The sequence below is a fragment of the Osmerus eperlanus genome, chromosome 18, assembly GCF_963692335.1.
Source record: "Osmerus eperlanus chromosome 18, fOsmEpe2.1, whole genome shotgun sequence".
Classification (NCBI taxonomy): domain Eukaryota; kingdom Metazoa; phylum Chordata; class Actinopteri; order Osmeriformes; family Osmeridae; genus Osmerus; species Osmerus eperlanus.
Window position 1 is genome coordinate 3,089,030 of NC_085035.1, and position 14,017 is coordinate 3,103,046.

Sequence of the window (14,017 nt, forward strand, 5' to 3'; positions counted from 1 at the left end):
TACGTTAGAACCTTGTTCAAACTCGTTCTTAAACTAACCAACATTTCCTGTTCACATGGACATCTCAATCCAGACTGTGTGTGGACGGCTGTTGATTCCACATTACACAGTAAATCCCTGACTACAAAACAGCTTCCCTAAATTCATTTTTTTTTTTTTTTTATCAGTTCTTAAATGTGTGACATGATGCAGCCATCCGTTGACAGACTAACAGCTAAGGCTTCAATTTACATATGCATGAATTCAGTGTTTTTTCTCTGTGATATTTAATCATAGTCTTGTCCTGCCAGAAGCCCATGTTGAAGTGTCACAACACTGCATAGTAGCCCTACAATCCTGCTGCATTATATTCGCATCACACTGAGTTCAGGAACATTTCTAAAGAGATGTCGACGGTCAAGTGTAAAAGAAGGTGGGTTGTGTGCATGAGCAATCTGGCTCATCTGGGTTGTCTAATTACATTTACATTACATTTATTCATTTAGCAGATGCTTTTATCCAAAGCGACTTCCAAGACAGAGCTTTACAAAAGTGCGTAGGTCACTGATCATAACAACAAAATAGCCCCAAACTTTGCGGGTAGCCAAAACATGAAGCATACATTGTGAATAACAAATAAGTGCCAAAGGCCAGAACCACAAGAGCATGTAGTTAAACAAGTTACAATTAAACAACAACTAATGACGGACATTTGGAAAGGGCTTATTTACTACAACTGTAAAGACAACTCAGCACTGCCTTTTGTATCTTTGAAGGAATGACTACATGCGGTCTCGGATCTCAGACTTTAGTTCGTAATTGTTGCTGGGCATACCTATTATGCGAGTCGGTAAAACGGACAGCACGGAAATAGTTCATATGAAGCTGACTCAAGAGATAAGGCTTCTGGCAGAGAGGAGTTTGTTTTATTGATGATCTTGGACCAGTGAATTGTGTTAAACAACTTCCTGTCAGGACATTACATCAGCCAATGCTCCTCTGGGCAACATATCTACCATTGGGAGCTGATCTGAGAGTCAAAAGAGAGGAAGCTAAATGCACAGACGTCAAACTTTAGGATCTATGAGAATACCATCTGGCATCTAGAATGTTCAACCTGATAAGGTTAGATCACATGTTACTAGACCAGAGTGTGTTTTGAGAGACACTGGGAGATACAAGTCAGAACTTCGAGAACTATCAACAAGAGGGCCTGATATTCTAAAATTCATTTTAAGAATCCAACATCTGCATCACGTTGTGTTTTAAGTGCAGGCCAGGGCACTTTACAAAGCTTTCCATTCGATCTCAATAATAAACAATTTCAAATAATTCAATAAGAACTGAGAGATTGAGTTAGTTTACGTTTGGCAAGTCTAGAACAGAACATCTCCACTGCAGCTCTCAGTGCAGCTTATCCATCACAGCTGTCCGTCGCTTGGCCAGAATAATGTCCAGGAGACCTTCCAGCGTCCAGTAGTGATGACCTCACAGCTTCCTGGTGTGAGGGCTGATTAATGAATATGAGACAGAGGTTTGTTTTGGTCGGAATCCACAGAGTTTATTACAACATGATCTGCTACCGACCGAGCAGTAAAGGACACGAGCTTGCAACAACAGTTAATAATACCACTGTGCAATAACAAGAGTTGTGAAACTTTAATACCGTGTCAAGTTAATTAACTGACTGTATTATCACATATAAACATAATACATCACTTAAAGTGCTGTAATGCATCAATTTTGAAAAGTTAATGTTGATACATGTACCTTTATTAAGTATGGATAAATCGAAAGTGACTATTATCTGCTACTGCTGCCATTTCTCCTTGTCGGCCAACGGATTGTTATCACAGCTTTGATGTATTTTAAAGTCTGGGGGTGATGTCATGCCAACATTTTCATCTCATATTTCATAAGATTTCAAGTAGTTTGCCAAGAAAGCCGTTTCGGGAAACTCCTTTGTCTACACTTTTCCAAACCTAAAACCATCTGAACAGATACTGTGTGAAAAGTTCCCTGAAACACAAATCTTTAAATCCATGCAGAAAATGGGAAATCTACCCACATTCTGGTATTTCATCAACAGTCTACCCCAGACTCATCCATCATTTGGATGAGACAGGAATTATTTGATAACCTTCAAGGCAACCTTAGAGCACTGTAGCGGGGTTTGCTCGTTTAAAGATAGAAATACTTAATTTATCATAAAGTCTGGGGCACCACCCTAATATTGGTTTAGGACATTAGGGAATCCTATGTTTAATATGTAATAATCAGTCTCATCTTTAGGAATGAATTCGTTCTAAGAGTAGAGCCAATCGTAACATCAGTGAACACGCACGTCAAAATATCTTTACAATGAATTTATTCAAGTAAGGTAAACAGATCTTATGAAAAGTTGGATTATGGGTTTGATATGAGAGATTGGTTTCAATGAACAGAATGAAATGGTCTAACTTAAAGAAAGGCAGAAATTGTACAGTCAGTGATTACATCCTTACAAATCATAAACAGAGCTCACGCCAATGCCATGTCGAGGAGGAAAGAGCGTTAGCCATAGTTACGTTTGATCAGGGGTTGATCAATGATGTTGAGGGCGGTTTGCGCCAAAGGTCCATTTGAAGAATCTGAAGTCACAGCGCGGCTGCGCTGGGTCATGTGACTGAGTCTGCGGGATCTCAGTGAAGTCGCATTTGGAATTGCGTTTTTGGTTTTTCTGTTGAAACGTCCAGATAGTGACGCGTTCACTATAAAGTTGAATCTCAGGAGAAGCTTGGCGACGTCCTTGGAACGCCAATCCTGATGGCGTTCATGCCATGGTCGGTTTCGCTGGAGTCCGAGATTGATGGTCATCTTAGGGCTTTATACAGTTCGAGGGAGGACCCGTCTGGGGTCAGATGTGGATTGGGGGAAGCTGGGTTCTCAACTCCCCCCTCCTTCCTTCACACCTACCAAAGGTGTGATCTGATCTCTGGCTGATTCATTCGATTGGTTCAAATATTGTTCTGGACATCTTGGTACAGTTACAAAATATAGTTGAATGATTGTTTTATTATGATAGCTTCGTGTAGATACCAAGAATGACGTGGTTATCTTTCAGGAAGAAGGAGTTGTTACTAGAATCAAGATTTCAGTGAACACAACATTAAAACAAAGTAACAAACATAACACAAATATCCCTCTCATAATTCTCCACCTTTTACTCTTGTGGTAAAGGTGAAGTCTCAAGACTTTCCTCAAAAGTTCTGATCAAGGTATGTTCTTTGTTCAAATCGCCGCCGAAACGGATAGCAAATGGTCGCTGGAGACGTGTTGTCTAAATCAGGCCCTTTGAAGCTTGCAAGCTAGCAGGAGGGCTGATTAGGTAGATTGGGGAGGTCCCCCCCCCCATTCTATGGTTCCTTTGCATCGGCGTTTGGTGGGTAATCAGCATACTGAGGGTGTCACAAGGGCTGATTAGGTTTGTCTGATGTGATTGAATCACTCTTCAGGTGTGGCAAGATGTTGGCTCTGTGTGGTCTTGTGGACCTCACTACAGCACATACAGTATAACAATTCCTGCCATGGTAATTAGACTCAGACAAAGCAGGACTCAACATAAAACACATTAATGGGAGAAAATAAATCCTTGTCTTTAGAAAGAGATTAGGTAAGTGTCAGTATTGGCACATATTGAGGATGCCCTGAATCCACTGCTATTGCAGGCTGCACAAACTCAGAGAACCACAGATTAGCGTCCACTCCAAAGAAGAAAACAGGTCAAAGAACACAGTGGGCCATTCCCATGTCGACCTTTAACCTAATGAACATTTAGATAACGCATGACATTTATGACAAAAGTTACATAGGGCATTATTGTTGATTGTTTTTCTACAGGTACACTCTTGCACTTTTTGAGTTTCATGTTGTTTAATTATGACTTGTATAACTGTATGCTCTTATGGTTCTTGCCTTTGGCACTTATTTGGTTTTTCACAATGTGTGCTTCATGTTTTGGCTACTCGCAATGTTGGGACTATCTCGTTGTTATGATCAGTGACCTATGCACTTTTGTAAAGCTCTCGTGGAAGTCGCTTTGGATAAAAGCGTCTGCTAAATGCATAAATGTAAATGTAATGCATTAGGAATGTAAGTTTCACTCTCATTAAACTGTGGAGATTACAAGTCTGGAACAGCAGTTGGTGTGGTTTCCATGTTTACCAACTCTGTTTATCTCTAATGAGTCTACTACCTATATCTTTATCTGTCAAACATATTTGTCACTCCAAATCCTTCTCTCTCTCAGAGGGCGGCTAGCCTCTTGTCAGTCCTCTTCAATAGCAAGTCTGGAAACGGTGAGAGGGACTGAGGATCCTGGCACAGATTTCCCTGCACATTTCTCACCCAGGCTTTCGCCTCTCTGATGGACGAGCGCCTGGGGGGATTAGCTGCTGTGAGGGTAGGCACTCGCAGTCTCCGTTTGAACGCAAACACAGCCACCACCAGGACAAGGACAGAGCAGGAGATGGAAATGGATGGAAACCTAGGGCTCGTTTGCCAAAACAGAGCAATCGCCATGACTATAATCAATGCTGACACTTAGGTTCCGAAACATAACCACTTTTGTTTTGACCAGGGCGATGATGAGATGGATCGTTTGTGTATAGTAGTGTGTCTGAAACAAGGGGTGGGACAATGTACTGGATTCCTCTAGAATGTAAACGCCAGAGAGAGTCATCCATCTCTCTGTGCCCGGCTCACTTTATTCAATTTGATCTACCCAAAACAAGGACAGACACACAGTGGGTTCCAGCAGCACAAAAATGATCAGTTATCTTTAGGGTACGACTTCATGAATCATTTCACATTTGAGCAGTTGACTGTGTTGAAAGGGCTGTGCTGTGCTCGAACAAGTATCCCAGCTCTGACACCCCCATGTCCGGAGGCGCTGACCTCATTCGTGTGGCTGATGCCTGATTATAACTATTGATTTTGGCTCCTTCCTCGTAGCGCCTCCATGCCGTGGTGACAGACCGCCACAGAGCGAGCAGTCATCGTCGCTCTCACGAAAAAAACAGATTAACAAACAGCGACGCTGTCCCGCAGCCGTCAAGTTGACGTGTTCTCTGCGCTGAGTGAAGACGCGCCTGATTCCTCCCACAGTTGAGCAAAGTTGGACAGCAGTCTCATCCACCCTCTACTCCCATCACTGACACGAGGATGGATGAAGTCGCGGCCAGACAGCTCTGGAGGTGACAGCCAGACACGTGCGGGGGAACTTGAAGCCGTGTGCCTCGGTCTAGCCTGACGGGTTGTGGACAGTGACCCACTGGAACGAGGGGAGCAGGGACTTTAGAAACACTGGGGTCGACCAGCAGGAAACAAGTGACTGGATGGGATTAATTCGAAGAGCAACACAGCTGTGGCTCCAGTTGACAATACTGATGGTGAGGTGTTTCTGGATTCAGGTTGGTTCCCTTGTGTGTTTTTTTGTTGTTGGTCTGGTTGTGAACACTGAGTAAGTTGACATGCCAATGGGATGAGATCCCAAATGTTTCTAAGAGCAGTCGTGGATTGATGGAGCTTCTTGGCTGTTTGTGCCGTAATTGCCGCCAAGCTTTGAACAATTTTCAAATTACACCGTAGCACGGTCTTGATTAAGTCAGAGCTGATTTTCTTTGTTTGACGGTCTCATTTTCTCTTTGTGTCTAATTTACCAGGGAAATTATGAGTCCAGGTTTTCCAAGAGAACAATGGCTGGGCAGGGAGGCCGTAAGCAGTAGTTTAATCGAGTTGGGCCCCATCGAGTGGCTTCACATCAGCTCTGGGTCAATAACTTTGATCTTGCTGTGCATGTTTTCAATAAGATGGTGTGACATTTCTAAGACGATAACAAGCAGAATACAGGCACGTCATAAGATGTGAAGCGCAGTTTCACAGGGGTGAAAGGACACCCAAAGACTGGCCGATGAGTAGTTGTCAAGTCGCAATTTCAAGAATGGAAAAAAACAGTTCAGTAACTGTGTAGAAGACTGCATGGGGGATTTATGTTCAACTGGAGCTATAATGTATAAGTGAAGGGGCTTTTTGCAGCTTTTGTCTGACAGGACTGCTGAGATGCATACAAAACACCAGCTGGCTGCTTTTGTCAAGGCATCTGGTTTAGACGGACAGGGCCCATACCTCAGAAGTCCTCTCTCCCACTTGTCTTTCTCTCTCTCTGTGTGTGCTGGAGATGTTTGTGTCTCCTTCTCCATGGTTATAGAGTCACTTCCTCGTTGCGATGGAAGACACAAACCGAGCCTGATTCCAACACACCAAAATGTTTATGTCGACTGGGCTGAGGCCCATCAAAGGCCTAAGGTCGCTGTCCTTAGAGAACACTGTTCCACCAGCAGCCCTCTCTCAAACACACACACACACCCGAATACATACTGTAAGAACACAACACAGTTCGGACGGCTCAGGCAGAGGTGAAGGATTTCAAATAACCCAGAGGAGGGAGTCTCCGGAGGAGGGAGTCTAACACACCTTGCCAAATCCTCCTCTCCATGTTGGTTACGCCCTTACCCGTGTGCACGTGTAGCAGAGCCTGGGTACGTGGAAATCTACCACCACGTCGACCCTCAGCAATGGTTCACCTCCCACTGGCTTCCACGTCTGAAGGGAATGGTAGAGTTGCCATAGAAACAGAAGAATGTTTGGGCAGGTTTTGGTTAGGTTCTCTTTTTTTTCCCCTTCTTTTTTTATGAGCAGCGCTTCTCTGCTTTGTCATCAGAAATCTCTCTCCTCCAGCAACAAGACTGTTTCCATTGTGCATTTACTCACTCGCTCTTCTAGGGAAAGAGTTTCAAAGCCATAAAACAGTACTTAGACTCAATAATTGCACGTAATCAAGTATATATATATCATCGTACCAAGACAATGAATATTAAAGACAGTTTATTGGTTACAACCCAATGGAGAGCAGTAACGGTTCCAAGATTAGTTAACAGCTCATTCAGATGCTGTTGAAGGGGCCTCACCTCAAAACAATGAGTTTAATGGCTGAGAGAAACACATCACCTGATGAGGTGACGTCGAATCACTTCTGGCTGTGCACAACACAGTCCAGGCACATTCCTGCCACATTCTGTCCTTATTTTCATGAACATTTAGGATACTTTGTCTGGGTACAAACGAGCACATAGGCTGTGCCAGAGGACAAGGGGGCTCCTGTGTCTGGATTCTTCCCTCTAAATTCCTGCTTTTGAAGTCCTCCTGAATAATAAAAGAATAAGTTATTTCGCTGAAACAAATGTGACAGGCAGTGCCCATAAGATAAACGTAATCCTTTTTTAATAACCACATCCTTTTGGCATTGTAACTTGAAACTTATTTCAGACCGTGTGAGTGTAATTCAAGAGAGAGTTTTCAAAGTTTGGGCCTGTTCACGGCACAGACATTTACATGCCTGTCTGTATCTTAGTCATTATTCAATCATATCAGCCTCACATAATAAATGAATGTTTGTTTTAGTTATTTTATAGTGTTAATGAATCCCTCAAGCTGTACGTGTCCTGTATCCAGACAGGATGATCTACAGTACACAGTTCCACCTCTGACACGCAGGTAAATGGCCAGGTACGCGTTTGCTGTCACATGCTTCCTTCAGGCAGAAGAGATGAATGAAACCAGCGGCTGGTGAGGTCAAAAGTATAGATGTGAAACGGCTTCCAAAAATCGTAAGTCATTCCACACATAACAACGCTCCGCAGGGTGGGAGTAGCAATGGGAGCAGTGGCAGGCCACTGCCTCCTCAGGGTCAAATGTGAGACGAAAGTATGAAGGAGGCTGCTGGATTTGTCAACTCCCTCTACTTGACCCTCTTGAGAAGGACAGGACGAGCACAGGTCAAGTGTTTTGTTTTTTTTCCATGTGTAAAAATAGTAGTCTGATTGAGACTGAGACAGAGGTAAGGCTTTGAAGATGAGTGCTTGGGGCGGGGGGGGGGGGGGGGGTCCTGTTATGGATGCCCATGCCAGTCGTAGAATACGAATTCCAGCTTTTTTCAGAGGCACAGGACAAAATTCGGTTTTCACAGGAACTGGGAGAGAGAGCTGGGAGAGAGAGCTGGGAGAGAGAGCTAGGAGAGAGAGCTGGGAGAGAGAGCTGGGAGAGAGAGCTGGGAGAGAGAGCTGGGAGAGAGAGCTGGGAGAGAGAGCTGGGAGAGAGAGCTGGGAGAGAGAGCTGGGAGAGAGAGCTCCACCATATGGCCTACAGCGTTGCCCTCTCAGCATGCTGAGCTCACTATCTGGAACCTTCTCAGTCGTGTGAGGGAAAAGTGGGTTTGGTGTTCACCACAACTCATGGCACTGTATATCCTGGTTCGTAGGAATTTCCTTCCTTTCAAAGTGTCATGGTTTTGGCCCTAAGAAGTGTTAGTACTCTATCCCTTTTGTAGGATTCGTTCAGCCATAATTGACGATTTTTGGTTCAGCCTGTTTTTGATCTTGGTTCCGTAAAATATTCTGATATTTAAGTTCCTTGACAGGAAATGGAAAATGAACTCTCCTTCTGCCATTTTTTTTTATTAGTCAGACATAAATATCCACAGAAAGAGAAAGATCTGCCCATCTGCCGATTGAGGACATCTCCAACTGAAGATGATGAATTCAAGTTATGACATCTCCTCAGGCTAGGTCTGTCCTCCAGCTTTTAGAAATGAACACATCATTCACCATTTCTCCTTCTTCCTCAGCCAGAGCTGACATCTACCTCAAGGCTGAGGTATTGTTTTGGTGGAACAGCCGAAGTGTGATTTCTATTTACAGGCTGTTAATTGCAATGACAGTCAGGCTATCGTGATAAAAAAAACCAAGAATACAATGGACCACCATCCATTCCCAGGTGTGTTTAATGAGTTAATATCCAAATATTTAAACCTCCAATCTACCCTGCAAAACCACACTAAGAGGGAGGAAAACCTGGGTATAGGAAGTTTAGGCCGCCTCTACCGAGGCTACCCTGGAGATACAAACACAAACTCCGGCACTTTCCAGTAGCTGAATAAGGATGACATCACCTCCCTACACGATGATGTTTAGACGGCAGAGCAGCTGGGAAGCTACACGGAGACAGGCTCCTGGCTAGCACAGGGACATCTCTGTTGGAGGCTGCCTGTCTCCTATCGGCCTCTCGGAAGCACACTGGTGACCATGACGACAGCCCCACTGGTGACCATGACGACAGCCCCACTGGCAGAGCAGGAAAACTCTGATCTCAGGTGACTTACAGACGGAGGATGTAACCATGTAGAGCCGTACGGTACGGCAGGGGATAAAGTTTCTTCCTACAGCTTTGGAAAACCCCTGCGACTGAAATGAGGTCATTTTCATGAGGGACTCGGAGAGGTTTATCACGAAGCTGACTCGACCGTATCTCTAATGATTACCCTTACCAGAAGGCCCTCTCCTTGACTCATCGATTTATTCCCATAGAAATTAGTTTGAAAGGGAGGTAACCCAGGTAACAGTGTTATCCTACATATTTACTGTTACAGTGCCTGTTGTTGGTTAGACAAACCTTCCCACTGTTTATGATGCCTGTCTTCAGGAATACATGGCAGATGACTCGACCTCACACTGGTAAATATTTGCGTATATTCCATTTATTTGTGTCAATTCCTTACCCCAAAGGGATATGGAAATGAAGTCATAAGCAAAGCCTGCTCAGATTTCTGGTAAACATTGAAAAGAGACAAACATGGTCCATGAAAGTGTAGTTTGTAGATACCGTTACTCACAACAGGAGGTTTTGACGAGCGTAGCCCTGCAGTGATGGACTGGTAATCAGGACCCAGCGATGAGCCTGCTCTAAGGAAACACTGTCTGCAGGACAAGAGAAACCTGTCCCACCAGGTGACATAAATTCCTATAATTGGTGGTTGGCTGCCTGTGGTGATATAACTTTCCACAGCAATGAAAGTGCCCCAAGACATTGGCATACACAGTTACAATGTAGACATTGTCACGCCACTGAATCAACTTTGTGTGCACTTGTTAACAAGGAAAGGGGAAAAGCCCTGGTCTTAGAATGATCTGTTTTCAGGAAGGTCTCTGCATGCGATTGGGAGTTTTGGACCCCTTGCACACGTGACAGATGACGTGTCGAGAGATGCCTTTACGGCATCTGGGCAGCCTGCAAGACCCCCCTAGCAGCACATGAGGCTCCAGAGCTATTTCCCAACATGTAATGTCTACCACATTGCACATACTTTTTCCGCTCTCAGACTTAGTTTGCCGACACACCTGGCCCATGTTTATATTTGTGTACATGGAGAATATATATTTTGTTTGTTTTGTGCTCTCATGTCAAGCATAAATACTACTAAAAGCATAATGAAGATTCCCAGTAAGCAGTCCTCCCTGACAAATACTGAACAACATTCTTTCATTATTAATGGCCCAAAAGCTAGAAATACTTACTTAACCTGTGTTTATGCTGGTTTGAAATATACACATTGTGACTAAATGATCGTATCCACCATTCAAATATTTCCTGAGGACAAACAGACTAATTCATCTCCAAATCCGCCGGCACTAAAGTGATATGGAGATCTCTTGATAACTGAGTTGTGACAACAGTACATTCTGTATGTGTGAGCTTTGCCAATAAAAGCAATACAATTGATTACAACTGACCCACTCACATCACACAAATATCCTCACAAGAACACTGATGGCACCGTTTCACACAATCGTGCGTGTTTGTAATACCATATTAGCTGCAATAAGTATTCAAATATAAACAAAGAAAATATTGAATATGAGAACAAAGACCCCCATTTTTGTCTGAACTTCCACGTTTTCCTCCGGCTCAAATTTGATTGACAGCGATCAAAACCAACGAGGAAGATGAGAAATTGGCATTCCACTGGCACTGAGCTGTCTGTGTTGCTAATCAACTCTCAGAGGGCCTCATTAGCTTAAAGACAACATGTTTAAAGGGGACACAAAGTTTGTTATTACTGTTAAAAATCGTACGTTTAATACGTCCCATACCTTGGGAGATGTGTGGTTGTCTGATTTCATACAGTATGACTAAGGACTAACCACAGCTCTGTGCATCCTCACCCCAACAAATCTCTCTCCCACACAGACAGACCTCCACCAGCGACTCATACAGTTTCAGCAGACCACGTTTTGGAGTTCTCGACGAACCGGACCTCAGTAAAAAGACGTCAGAGCCGGGAGAGGGTCCCTACTCGCCCCCACTCATTTTCCGTCCACGCAGGCCCAAGTGGAGACCACAGTGTGTCTGCAGCTGCAAGCCCATAAAGTGCTGACTAGCTGCTAACCAGGGCCAGGCAGCCCAGCCTCTATGAAAGGCGGCCATTTCAACTCTGTGGGAAAATGTCAGCTGGATGGTATGAGTTCGGTCTGGAAGAGCCCGGAGCATCCGGACCCTCTTTCTTCTGCACAGCCCTTCAGAGAACCCTAGAACTGTGGTTCTTCAACTGTTTGGTGGTGAATTGTGACTCGATTGAAAGCTTTTTGGAGTTGTTATAAAGTACACAAGTAAACAAAACAAGCATGTTTGGAGCCTGGAAGATCTTCTAATTAAGATATGGAAATATGGAATTGGTTTGAGCTCACCCGTTTAAATGGGTACATTTCTGTAGAACACCATCCCACAGGGCAGGATTTTATCTAGGGTAGGTTTGTTTGTTCACCTTTGGTACCAAACTGTTCCCTAAATTGTTATATATATATATATATTTTAAGATTAACCATCAAATTAATGACCTCCTTCATCGAGAACTGTACAATTGTTATGAGTAACATTGATGTCCTCCCAATATGTCACCATTAAAGGATCATATGTGATTCCGTCAACATGGTTCAGTTACCGTAAAGATTAACGTCAGCATGTTCCGGAATCGGGCTGGTAATCTGAAGGTTGCCAGTTCGATTCCCGATGTCCTTGGGCAAGGCACTTCACCCTACTTGCTTCGGGGGAATGTCCCTGTACTTACTGTAAGTCGCTCTGGATAAGAGCGTCTGCTAAAATGACTAAATGTAATGTTCCAGAACCCTGAGCATCAATATTTCTTTGTTGTGCTTCTCATATAGCAAATCGAGACAGCATGTCGTTGTTTAGCTTGTGTATCTAACCGGAACAGTGCCCCTCATCCCAGATATTCCTTCTCACTCACTGCACATAATGGCTTCAGAGGTCACACGAAGGGCATCCGTAAACACACTGTCTATTGTTTGAAATGTGGGAATCGTGTGTAGCGGTGAAACACACTGAGAACAACAGAGAAAGAGTCTTAAAGATTTAAGCATGAATGTCACCAACAACCAAGGGAGGATTAAGGCCAACTGAGAATTGTAAAAGGTGAATGGCTTGCTGGGGGTGGCGAGGGACTAAGTCAACTCTGGGGATGTTTCCCCCCCTGGAGGGACGAGGTCTATGCTGTCCTGTATGAAGCACAAAGCTATACGATTCCTCAGGGGCAAAAGTCCTGTTGCCAAAATCCTCCTGTCTCCTTGGCATGACAGGGGATGAACTTCATGTTATTTTGGCCTCCTTGTGGTTTGCATGCTTGGAGTAAGCTTGGACTGTGGTTTGTCAGAAATGTGACATCAAAGGGGATCCATAACAATGGCCGGCAGACAATAAGATGGCCATTTCCACAGCTCACACACAAGAGTGTGATCGGGTTTGTGTGTGCCAAAGGTCATTTGTTGTCTCCTTCGAGAATTTATACAGGCTTTATTAGGAAAGCAAGGGATTATGGTGCTTTAACCCAGACTAGGATAATATTGAAACAAGGCTCAAAACATCCAAATTGTAATGACTTATGTTATACAAATCATTTGACATCCGTGATTCTTTTACAAGTCAGACTATATTACAGGATTACGCTTCCCCGTGCCTCTGGTGGCTATTCTAAACCCGATTGTTGTCTCAGATACAGAGGTGTGTCTGTGTGTGTGTGGAAAATATTTGACAAAAATATAACGTTTTTAGAAAAGAAGTTTCAAAAGGTTACAAAAAATATTTTCTAACAAAACGATCGAACAACACGTTTCAAAAAATTTACAAGTATTTTCGAAAGTTTTCGACTGAGAACAGAGATATTCCTGATCACCCATGGTCATGAAGGAGATGTTTGAAATTGCCGGTGTCAAAAAGGATTCCTGGTGAATGCTCTGAATGCTCTGCGTGTCTAGTGTTTTTTTGTATTAATATGATGTAAGGTCCAGTTACAAAGCGTGGCACTAAAACAGGTAGAACTTTTAGTTACTTTTTACTTAAGTATATGTGAGAGCCCACACTTCTTTACTTTAACTTGAGTGAAATAGCTTAGTCAGTACTTCAACTTTTACCAGAGTCTTTTTTAACATGAGTATCTGTACTTCTACTTGAGTTAAGGATGTGTATACTTTTACCATCTCTACTCTCAACACACCGTTTGCCTTTAAATTAAATTACGCCTCGGGGAATGGGCCAAATGCTCACATTTTAATTAGTGTTACAAGTTTGATTTGAATGTGTCTGATAGCAATAGTCCTCAGGCACAGATTCTGAATCGGGATTCACGCCTAGAGATTCAAACCGATCTGACTTCGCACCGTTCTCTTGAAGCTACTGTTCTTCATTCATCTCATATACTCAGAAGTGATTTCTTTTTTTCCGGAGGCTTTTAAAGAAGCCTCCATTTCCCATGCTGTAGGATCAAGGGCATCCGAAGTGCAGCGAAGCAGCTGTTTGGATAAAGACTGGAGACCACAGTGTGTTCTGTGATGTGGCGCTGTAGGCTGCCATGGCAGTGAGTAGGCTGGTACTAGTTTTGGTGCTAATTACGGGTTTGTCTGAAGGGAGGGTATGTCGGCTCCACAACACTGGAACTGGATTACCGCTGACCTTAGTTGACACTACTTAGGAGTAAAGTGTTATATTTTTCCTTGATGTATTCCCATGGAGTGCAAAATATTTTTTTGTTTCAATTGATGGTTTGAATCTCTCTACACGCCTTTTTTTTACTGCCTGATATTTAAGCAAGTGG

General features: G+C 43.5%; 1 protein-coding gene across 1 annotated transcript in view; it reads left to right on the forward strand.

Moving 5' to 3' along the window:
* The first annotated feature begins 5,163 nt into the window (after positions 1 to 5,163).
* LOC134038554 (tenascin-like) overlaps positions 5,164 to 14,017 on the forward strand; it is a 40,356-nt gene continuing 31,502 nt past the window's right edge. The window contains exon 1 of the mRNA XM_062483995.1: positions 5,164 to 5,429. The gene's annotated coding sequence lies outside the window, so the exon portion shown is untranslated. The remainder of the gene's footprint in view (positions 5,430 to 14,017) is intronic.